An 11,260-nucleotide genomic window follows, 5' to 3' on the forward strand; every position below is an offset into this window, starting at 1 on the left:
TTTCGATACTGGTGCATCTCATTCATTCATATCAAGGGGATTTGTGGACAAGCTTAAGTTGCCAACCGTAGCCCTTAAGTCACCTATGTTAGTAAGTTCCCTAAGAGCAGAGTATATGGCTAGTCGGGGATGTTATCAGTTGTCGATAACCGTAGGTAGACATGTTTTCCCCACTGACCTTATTGTCCTGAAGTCACAAGGATTGGACGTGATCCTAGGCATGGATTGGCTATCCAAGTTTGAGGGAAGCATCGATTGCGCCAGTAAATCAATTCTACTCACCACCCCAGATGGAAAGAGGATCAAGTATGTGTCGAGTCATGCGCCGAGGAGGACTCAGATGAATTCCCTATGGTGAAGGATTATCCCGGTGTATTTCCGGAGGAGTTACCAGGCATGCCACCAGATAGAGATATTGAGTTTTTGATTGAGTTATTGCCAGGTGCCGGACCAATATCAAAGAGACCATATCGGATGGCTGCAGATGATCTGGAGGAAATTAAGAAGCAGATTAAGGAGTTACTGGAGAAAGATTATATTCGACCAAGCTCGTCACCTTGGGGAGCCCCAGTGCTTCTAGTTGAGAAGAAGGATGGATCTTTGAGGATGGTTGTTGATTATCGTGCGCTGAATGAGATGACGATCAAGAACAAATACCCTCTGCTGATGATCAATGATTTGTTGGACTAGTTGCAGGGAGCTAAGGTTTTCTCCAAGATCAATCCTCGGTCAGGTTATCACTAGCTGAAGATTCGAGAGCAGGATATACCTAAGATAGCTTTTACCATGAGGTATGGGCTATATGAGTATACAGTCATGTCATTTGGTTTGACTAATGCACCTGCCTATTTTATGAGTATGATGAACAAGGTGTCCGTGGAGTTTTTGGACAAGTTTGTTGTGGTGTTCATTGATGATATATTGGTCTACTCAAAGAATGAAGAAGAGCATAAGGAACATTTGCAACATCAGTTGTGTGCCAAGTTCAGCAAATGTGAGTTTTGGTTGAAGGAAGTTGGATTTCTCGGACATGTTATATCAGGAGAAGGAATAGCAGTAGACCCTACCAAGGTTGCATCTGTCACTAAGTGGTTAGCACCCACCTCAGTTGGAGAGATCAGAAGTTTTCTTGGACTCGCAGGTTATTATTGGAGATTTATTGAGAATTTTTCCAAGATCGCAAAACCCATGATAGAGTTATTGAAGAAGGACACCAAGTTTAAATGGACTGAGGATTGTGGGGCTATTTTTCAGGAGCTGAAGAAATGTTTGGTTACAGCCCTAGTGCTGATTCTCCCACACATAGGCAAGGATTTCCAAGTATATTGCGACGCTTCATGTTGAGCACTTGGAGGTGGGCTTATGCAGGACAGAAGAGTTGTTTCATATGCCTCACGACAACTTTGACCTCATGATTTGAACTATGCTATGCATGATTTGGAGTTAGCAGCCGTAGTGCATGCACTCAAGACATGACACTTTCTCATCGGTAACTATTGTGATGTTTACACGGATCATAAGAGTTTGAAGTACATCTTCACGCAGAAGGAGTTGAACCTCACGCAAAGGAGATGGTTGGAGCTCATAAAGGATTATGACATGAGATTTCATTATCATCCAGGAAAGGCCAATGTCGTAGCAGACGCATTGAGCCACAAGAGTTATGTTAACACGCTCATAACCGGAGGGTTACCTCAGGAGTTAGCAAATGATCTCCATGAACTACGCTTGGAGATAGTTCCGAGAGGTTATGTTGCAGCATTGGAAATACAGTCCACTTTGCTGGGAAAGATCTAAGATGCCCAAAAGACGGACAAGGAGATTGCAGAGATAAAGGAAAGGATGAGTAAAGGAAAAGCTAAAGGTTTTCGAGAGCATGAGCACGGCACTTTATGGTTTGAGGATCACATCTATGTGCCTAATGACCCTAAGATCAGGAAATTAGTTCTTCAGGAGGCTCATGATTCGCCTTATTCAATTCACCCAGGCAACACCAAGATGTATCTGGATTTGAAGGAATACCCGAATGGAAGTGGGATAAACTTGACATGGATTTCACCATTGGATTACCCAGGACCCGTTCAGGCTATGACTCTATCTGGGTTGTAGTTGATCGCTTGACGAAGTAGCCCATTTTATCCCTGTGGAAACAACTTATATGAGTGCTAAATTGGCAAAGATATACATGACCAGGATGGTATGTCTGTTTGGAGTTCCGAGGACCATCGTATCAGATAGAGGAACACAGTTTACTTCAAAGTTTTGGAATTAGTTGCATGAACCTTTGGGTACCAGGCTAGAGTTCAGTATAGCCTTTCATCCACAGACAGATGGATAGACTGAGAGCGTCAATCAGATTCTGGAGGACATGTTGAGAGCTTGTGCGCTGGATTATGGATCTAGTTGGGATGATAATTTGCCCTATGCAGAGTTCTCCTATAACAACAATTATCAAGCCAGTTTGAAGATGGCCCCTTTTGAAGCTTTGTACGGAAGGAGGTGCAGGACACCGTTATCGTGGGATGAAGTTGGAGATAGACAGTTGTTCGGACCGGACTTAATCAGAGATCCTGAGGAGAAGGTTAAGTTCATTTGAGATAGACTCAAGATAGCCCAGTCTAGGTAGAAGAGATTTGCCGATACGAAATGCAAGGAGCTATCCTACGAAGTTGGAGACAGAGCATATCGTTGTGTATCCCCACTTCGAGGAGTTAAGTGATTTGGAGTCAAAGGAAAGCTAGCACCATGATTTGTGGGACCATACAGAGTATTGGAACACATGGGAGAAGTTGCCTACAAGTTGGAATTACCCGAAGGATTATCAGGAGTTCACGATGTGTTTCACATTTCCAGTTGAAGAAGTGCCATGCAGAGATGGCTTACATCCCTGTGAGAGATACAGTGCCACTGGAAGCGATTCAGTTGGATAGTGATCTAACATATGAAGAGAATCCAGCTAAGATTCTCAAGTTTTCCAGCCGAGTTACTTGCAGCAAAGTCATCAAGTTCTGCAAAGTTTAGTGGAGCCACCATACTGAGGAGGAAGCTACCTGGGAGCGAGAAGAAGACCTCCGCAAGGATCAACCACACCTTTTTGTTGACCAATCCAAATCTCGAGGTCGAGATTCATCTTAAGGGGGGTAGGTTTGTAACATCCTAGTTTTCAATTTGGATGTTATACATAGATCATTCATATGCATCCATGATTTATTGCATTTTGATCCAAGAGGCCTTAAGAAACTCAAGGACCAATTTGAGAGAGTTGGAGGTTTCACGAAAATCCAGTTTTAATTTATCGAAATTTGGTAGTTGGATCAAATTGTTTTCAAAATCCTTTTTCCAAATATTTTAAAAATAATGAGAGAAGATAATATGACTTCTACAATTCAGTAGAAAAATATTGAAAATTGAAAATTGAATTTTTGAGAGTTTATTTGATTTTATTCGCTAGTTTATTTATTTATTAGCTAAGTAATTAGAACTATAATGTTTATTTTTAGTTTAGGCATATAAGTCCAGAAAAATGTTCTTGAGGTCATATATAAGGCCATTTAGCTACATGATTTTTTATGGAATTTTTAGGCCTATATTTATATTATTATTTTTCGAGTGTTTTTACCACCTGGAAAATTGTTTTAAAGAAAAAGAAAAGTTCACCGACTGGGCCGGCCCAGCTTGCCTCCCGCGCCAACCGCCATCGCCGTCGTGTCCATGCCGGACTCCGGCAGTAGTCCAGGTCGGAGCTGCCTCACGCCACCCCCTGCCACAAGTCGGACCCACCTCGACCTCTTTATAAGCCGTTGCAACCCGCCACCTCTTCCCCGTCATGAGCCGCGCCGCCACCCGCCTCTGCCACCGCCGCCGCGCCGTATCGCCGCTTGCCGCTGCACGTTGCCGCCGCCTGCTGTCGGAGCCCCGCCTTGCCGTTGACCTCGCCCACCGCCTCCGGCCGAAAACCGGTAAAACCGATCGGTCTTTTCGATTTCCTTTTTGCTTTTTTTTGTTTAGTATTAGACCGGTTTATTTATTTTAGTTTATTAGTTAGCGAACATTCACCCATTTAGGTATGTTAATGAACAAATCCATTCGTTAGTCTCTGTTAGCGACGTTTGTCCGATAGATTTTTCTTTTTCTGTTTATTTTCGTTCAGGGACCTATCCGTGAATAGTTTTATCGCAGTTTAGCCCCTGATCTTCAAACTAGCGTAACTTTTAGCTCGTTTGTCCAAATTAGATGAAACCAATGCCTAAATCTTCAGAACGATCCCCTCAATCCAGTAAAACAACCTGAACATGATTTCGACAATTTAAGATTTGATTTTAGTTCAGATTAGTATTTGATCTTGTTTTGTTCGTATCTTGAGTTTCGTACCTCCGTTTGAGTTGATTCTTTTTTCAAATCATAGCTAATCACATGTACCTACTGTTAAGATCTAATCCACACAAAAATAATGCTGTTAGAATTTGTTTCTGTTTAGTTTAGTTATTTGCTTGTTTTGAGTTTTATTTGGATCTTTTCTCTATTTCTCTTTGCATCGTTTGCTTCATTGCTTATGTATGCTATTGTTTGTCTACGCTAGATTTTCTGGAGTGCGAAGCTTGTTACTACGAACCTCTAGAGTTTTCCAATCGTTAGCAAGGCAAGTTACACTTTGATCATACTCTTTTATAACCAGTTTTTACTATGCATTAGTATTGCCCCTAAAATATTTGCATGAGTAGGATTGGGAACATGTGGTTTGGTTGTAGTACTTGAGGTCGGAACCTATTACCCCTGATCACCCCGAGAATATACGTTATGCTCTTATATTGCTTAGCCATGCTTGTAGACAGGGATTGATTCATGATGTACATGGAAGTTGTGAGAGATAATAATTTTGGACAACATTAAGGTGGCAACATTCATACACATCTGGGTGGATTGGTTGGGGCACCTGGAGAAACCGGTGCTTGCCCATTTGGGAAATCCTAGAGTACATGTGTGAATTTTCCTCGGTTCGCCACCCTGCCTCAAAGGGATCATATGATATTTCATGCCTAAAAACTTTTGTGTGCAGCCACAATCCATTATGGGCTTGTGTATAGTTGAGTAAGTTGTGTGAGCTCTTGAAGAGGTGGACTAGCAGATGTAGGGTAAAGTAGGTGTACCAGTCTACCTAGGGTAGAGAGTTAATGCTTCAGAAAGACTATGTCTTGATCTTCTGATCATGGATGCGGTCGAGTCTTGTGGGGAAAAGTGCGCAACCTCAGCAGAGTGTATAAACTAATCATGGTTAGTCGTGTCCCCAGTTATGGACATCTTGAGTATCTAGAAGTGGATATTATTGTTGATCTCATCACTCTTTAATTAAATGAATTGGCTTTAATGATGCTACTTGATTAATGTTGGGATTTGAGTTAGAGGAATCTTTAAAAATATTGGTATAAACTTTGTACTAAATAAAATTTATTCCTTTGTTGTAGGGAAAATTTTGCAAAATATGAAACTTAGAGCCTCCACCAACCAAATATGCATGTAGACATAGTTTCTTGCATTCGTTTGCTCTACAGTTTAACTTTGCCAGCATATTGCATGCGATGACCTACATGGTTGCAACATCTCATGTTGCAAACTTTAACGACAAATAATGAGGTGCGATAGGTCGTTGTCATGCACTCAGCTATGCCGTTGGAGTTGATGGACTCATTTATCTATGAAGCTTTCATAGTTATTTAGTTTAGATGGCCTTCAGCCATATTATTTGTGTAACAGATACTCTTTATGAGGACCTCGATGTAATAAGTGTGTGATTGAACTCTGTTATAATTGCTTGAGTACTATGTGTGTCAGCATACCGATCCAGGGATGACACTTAAGCACAGAGACTTCAGTCCATTGGGATTGTGGTCGCTACAATACTCGTGTTGCCATTGATTGTGGTTGGGATAACTTATCTTAGAGCTTCTATGGTTTTCTTCTGCGTTGCGGGAGCGTTCCTCGTCGAGGGGTGACCTAGTGGTCACCACGCTTCAGGAAGGGAGGGGCCCTCATGGCTGTAGAACTAGGAGGCACTGGCGGCGCAGTGTATGTGAGCTCGTTCGAGAGCGTCGCACGAGGACAGATATGCCATACGGCCAGGGACTAAGGCTTTGGTGAGGTGTGCTCGCGGGCAAGCCCGAAGCATGCACACCTGCAAGCCCCCGCGCACGGGACGCACGAGGAGGAGCGATGGGCAACTGCCACTCCTCCTGAGGTAAAGCGTGAGAGAATCGAACGAGGCAAGAAGAAAAATTCCCAACATTCAAAGAGAGATGTTGAAACTCCAACTTCCATTCAAGAAGTCACAAATCAGATACAGAAAGCAAGCAAAAGAACAGCCGCATCTGGCGCCTATACTAGTCTTCTCACCAGCGTAGAGCTAAGTGCTACCACTAGGATGTGGGAAGGAGCCCATGTGAGGCCCAAGAGCGATGCTCAGGAGACTCCGGGGCGTGTATAGCCCCAACTCATTATTACATGAGAGTGTTAGGAGTGGAGACCTTTATAGGCGCGGATCCTTCTTTACGGGTAGAACTTCCGGGGGTGCTGGATGTTCCAAGCATTCTGGATGGGGGACCCCATCCTGCGTCTCCAGGTGCGTGGCTCCAGGCCTAGAGACACAGGCGAACCTGAACGGGCCCTCCCACATGGGGGAGAGCTTGTGAAGCCTTTCCCTGGAGAGCACCCGCCTTAGGACAAGGTCACCCACCTCGAGGGTCCTAGAATGGATGTTGCATCAGTGGTACCATCGCAGCGCCAGCTGGTACCTCGCAGCTCGGAGCGAGGCTTGGCAACGGCGTTCCTCCCCCAACACGAGGTCCATCCCCCATGAGGCATCCTGACGTGCCTCGTCGAATGACAGGACCCGCGGGGAGCGATGGCTGACCTCGTGAGGGAGGACCGCCTCGGCTCCGTAGACGAGGAAGAACGGGGTCTCGCCTCTAGGCTTAGTCGCGGTGGTGTGGATGGACCGCAGAACGGATGGAAGCTCGTCGAGCCTGCCTCTACCGCAGGCCTCAAGATTTTTCTTGAAGCTCCTTGCCTTGAGGCCCCTCAAGACCTCCGCATTGGCACGCTCGGCCTAGCCATTGCTCTCTGGATGCGCCACCAAAGCGTAGCATATCTATGTTCCAAGGTTAGCACAATATGTTTTGAAAAGGTTGCTCTTGAACTGGGACCCATTGTCGGTGATGATGCGATTGGGCACCCCAAAGCGGCTTACGAGGCCCTTGATGAACTTGACTGCAGAGCCAGCCGAGATGGTGCGGACAGCTTCCACCTCTGCCACTTGGTGAACTTGTCGATGGCGACGTAGAGGTAGCGGTAGCCCCCGGACGCTCAAGGAAACGGGCCGAAGATGTCCAACCCCCAAACCGCTAATGACCACGAGAGCGGGATGGTCTGGAGGCCCTTAGATGGCTGGTGGATCTGCTTAGCGTGGAATTGACAGGCTTCATAAGATCTTACCAATTCAGTGGCGCCGTTGAGCATTGTGGGCCAATAGAACCCTCTGCTTAATGCCTTGCCCACGAGGGCGCGTGATGAAAAGTGATGCCCACAATCCCCACCGTAAATGTCGGCCAACAGCTCGCACCCCTCCTCCTTGGAGATGCACTGCAGGGAGACATCGTTTGGGCACCTCCGGTAGAGCTCTCCGTCCTAGATGTAGTATGTGGAGGTCTGGCGGGCCCGCTCTGCATCCTCTTCACTACAAAAAAATACACTTCCATGATGATACGTGTTTGTCACAGTAGGTCACGTTTTTTGTCATGCATGTACATCCATGACGATTTTATGACAGAATCAAGATAGTCATACCTGTGATGTCGTAGAAGTGTTCAATGACATTATCAAAATTATCATCACGGAAGTGTCCATTTCCATGACGATAAATTGCGCGTCACAGAAGTGCTTTCGTCAAGGGTGACTGACACGTGGCATCCACCGTAACGGAACGCCGTTAACCTATCGGGTCGGGTTTTGGATCCGATAACCCGTTAACAGCCCCGACCAATGGGGATTTTCCACGTGTAAAATCATCATTGGCTGGAGGAGACACATGTCAGCTCCGTGCTGGCACAGGTGTCACTCATCCAATGGGCAAGACGCGCCTATGATATGTTGACACATGGACCGGCCCATCAAGTTTAAATGGGCTGGCCCAACTAAATGCCCACAAGATTTTGCGGACCATAATGGGCCGGCCCAGCTAAAGGCCCATGAGATTTTGTGGACCATAATGGGCTGGCCCAGCAAAAGGCCCACAAGATTTTGCGGGCCATAATGGGTCGGCCCAGGTAAAGGCCCACAACATTTATGTGTGCCATAATGGGCCAGCCTAGGTAAAGGCCCACAAGATTATTGCGGATCATAATGGGCTGGCCCAGCTAAAGGCCCACGAGATTTCGCCGACATTAATGGGTCGGCCCAGCTATAGGCCCATAAGATTTTGAGGACCCTAGTAGGCCGGCCCATTAACTGGCTGCCATGTTTTGGGCCAAATGCCGGCCCTTATTTGATCCGGTCCATTAATGGCCTGCCATGTTCCAGGCCTAATAATGGCCCATATGAGATCCGGCCCGTTAAAAGCCTACCACGTTCTAGGCCAAATTACGGCCCAGATCAGGTCCGGGCCTTTAAGAGGCTTTGGGCTAAATTATGGCCCATTTCAGATTCGGCCCGTCAACTGGATGCTATGCTTTTCGGCCCATTTGCTAAAGGCCCATTTAGTAATTTGCCCGTATATTAGTTTCGGCCTGTTAAGGGCCCATTTAACATTTCGGCCTGTTAAAAGCCCGTCATATAGTTGGGCCTAACTACGGCCCGGTTTGCATCCGGCCTGCTCGCAGCCGATATCTAATTGGGCCAAACAAGGACCGAGACAATTTTGGCCTGTTAAAAGCTCGTGATTTGATTCGCACAATCATGGGCCAGGGTCCATTTCGGGCTGCTGCCGGCCCGTGAGCTATTTGGCACGTTTCTGGCCCAACCTACTTCTCAGCCTCCTAAAATCCCATTGAGTTTTCTTACGAAAAGAGGGCCGGGGGTTACTCGGCCTATTAAAGGACCGAATCTACTAGTGGGCCAGTTTACTTTTGGCCTTTTAACGGACCAAGATGATGGGGGCCATGATGCGGATCATACATCGTGGTTGCATGACGGCCCGATTATGTACCGTAATTTAACGGTTTGGCCGGTTTACTGCGAAGACAGGATATATATACAATAAAATAACTGCAGCATCGTGAATAAGAAAAAACCTAGACTATATAATAAAGAAATTACGGCATATTACATCCACTAGGCATCAAAGTTCGCCACTATGATAATAAAGCACAAGTAGACAACAGATTACATACACTGGGCATCAAAGATCGCCACCAGTGCAAATAAACACGCCGACAAAATAATATACAAAACTGACAGCACTTCAATAGAGTTCAAGAAAGGTTAGCCCTGCTAGGGATCTGCAGCGCAAGCAGCTGAGCAAGCTGATGAGACAGCGCTTGTTCAACACTTATATCTTCCTCACTCTGAAAGATAAACAAGTAGACAGATGACAGGTTTTGCACATAAAAGTATCAGTTCTGACAATTCATCACATTTCTTACTGACGAATAAAGTGACATAGTTTAAAATTGCATTAACACAATATGGTATTGTTCAGGTCAAGACATGGCAGGAAATGACATTGTGAAGGAGTTGGCAGCTTCACGACACCACTGGATTACAGATCAAGAACCCATAAGTATCAATGGTTAGTGTGCTATCAATTTATCCCATTTCAAATTGGCAAATAAAGAGACGGTTGAAATAATAGTAGAATGATATGACATTGTTCATAGTTAAGACATTGCAGAATATGACATTGTGCTATAGTGGGTAGGTTCACCAGACCACTGGATTACGGATGAAGAACAGAAGCATACATGCAGTGCAAAAGAAGATCACTTGCTCTGTATAGTTTAATTTACATGGTATGAAGAAGGAACTTGGTTGTACGACTGAAAACTTAAATTGAGAAGGACAAACTTTTGTTTATGAACTACATAATAAACTTTAAACATGCAATTTGATGCAAACACCAAAAATAAACAACTGTTGCAGTCATGCCTAACCAAATATACACAACAAAGTTTGAAGGCTTGAGAAGGACAAGCTTACATTATTGGTGAAGACAGGCTCTATAAAGCCCTTGTTCATGATGATGGGGGGCAATTCAAGAAGTTTACCACAGAATCTTCTTCATATGCATTGCCATTATTCTACATTTTGTTAAGAGTAAATATAGATGTGATAATATACGAAAAATGGAGAATATTTAAGATAAGATGAAGAGTGATGCTACATAACCAAGTAGCTATAAATGTAAGCGCAACGATACAGGCAAAAGGTACAGCCAAGAGCAATGCACAACTAAACTTCTTCAGTACCAAACTTATGGTAAGAGTAAATATAGATCTGATGTGTAGAAAATGGAGGACAAAGGAAAATAAGCTGCAGAGTGATGGTACATGAACAACTACCTGTCAATATAAGTACACTGATAAAGGACAGCATGTACTTACAAGAACAATGTAGAGCTAAAAAAATCATTGGCATTGGATATATTCTACACTAATGTAACCATTCATACAGATCAGATAATTTGGAGCGAACAATTGATAAGCAAGCTATCATGCATACTGCTGTCACATAATGAACCAGGTATGTATGCAAGTACAGTGATACAGCACAACAGGTACTAACAAGAGCAAAGCAGCGGGCAGCACATTTGCGATATCCTGTCGTTCTTTTCAAACCGGAATTCTTCTTCGAGCAGATTTCCTGCAAAAAAGATCCATAAGGCACATGCGGAAAAGTAGAAGTTCAAATTGTCATGTGATTTGATAGACAGTACCTCATCCTGGGAACAAGACCAGTGCATAACAAGGTTTTTCCATTCACTGTCTTCTAAATTTAGCACTGGAGACTTCACAGGAAATTCGTTTATAGACTTGCCATCAAAGTGTGATTTCCTCAGGTAACACCGATACTGCTACAATGCTTCCTTGAAAAGCACAAGAAAGCTTTGCTCATCATGACTATCCATATTAACCCTCACCTAGTTACAACAATGTAATGTAAATCATTGATGTGTTCAATCAGCAGAAAACAAGAAAATAATAACCATGAATAATAGCACTTACACGTAAGTTGGACAGGAAGATGTGAAAATGGTGTTTGTCTTCACTATAATCTT

This window comes from Triticum aestivum, chromosome 3B, assembly GCF_018294505.1.
Source record: "Triticum aestivum cultivar Chinese Spring chromosome 3B, IWGSC CS RefSeq v2.1, whole genome shotgun sequence".
Taxonomy (NCBI): Eukaryota; Viridiplantae; Streptophyta; class Magnoliopsida; order Poales; family Poaceae; genus Triticum; species Triticum aestivum.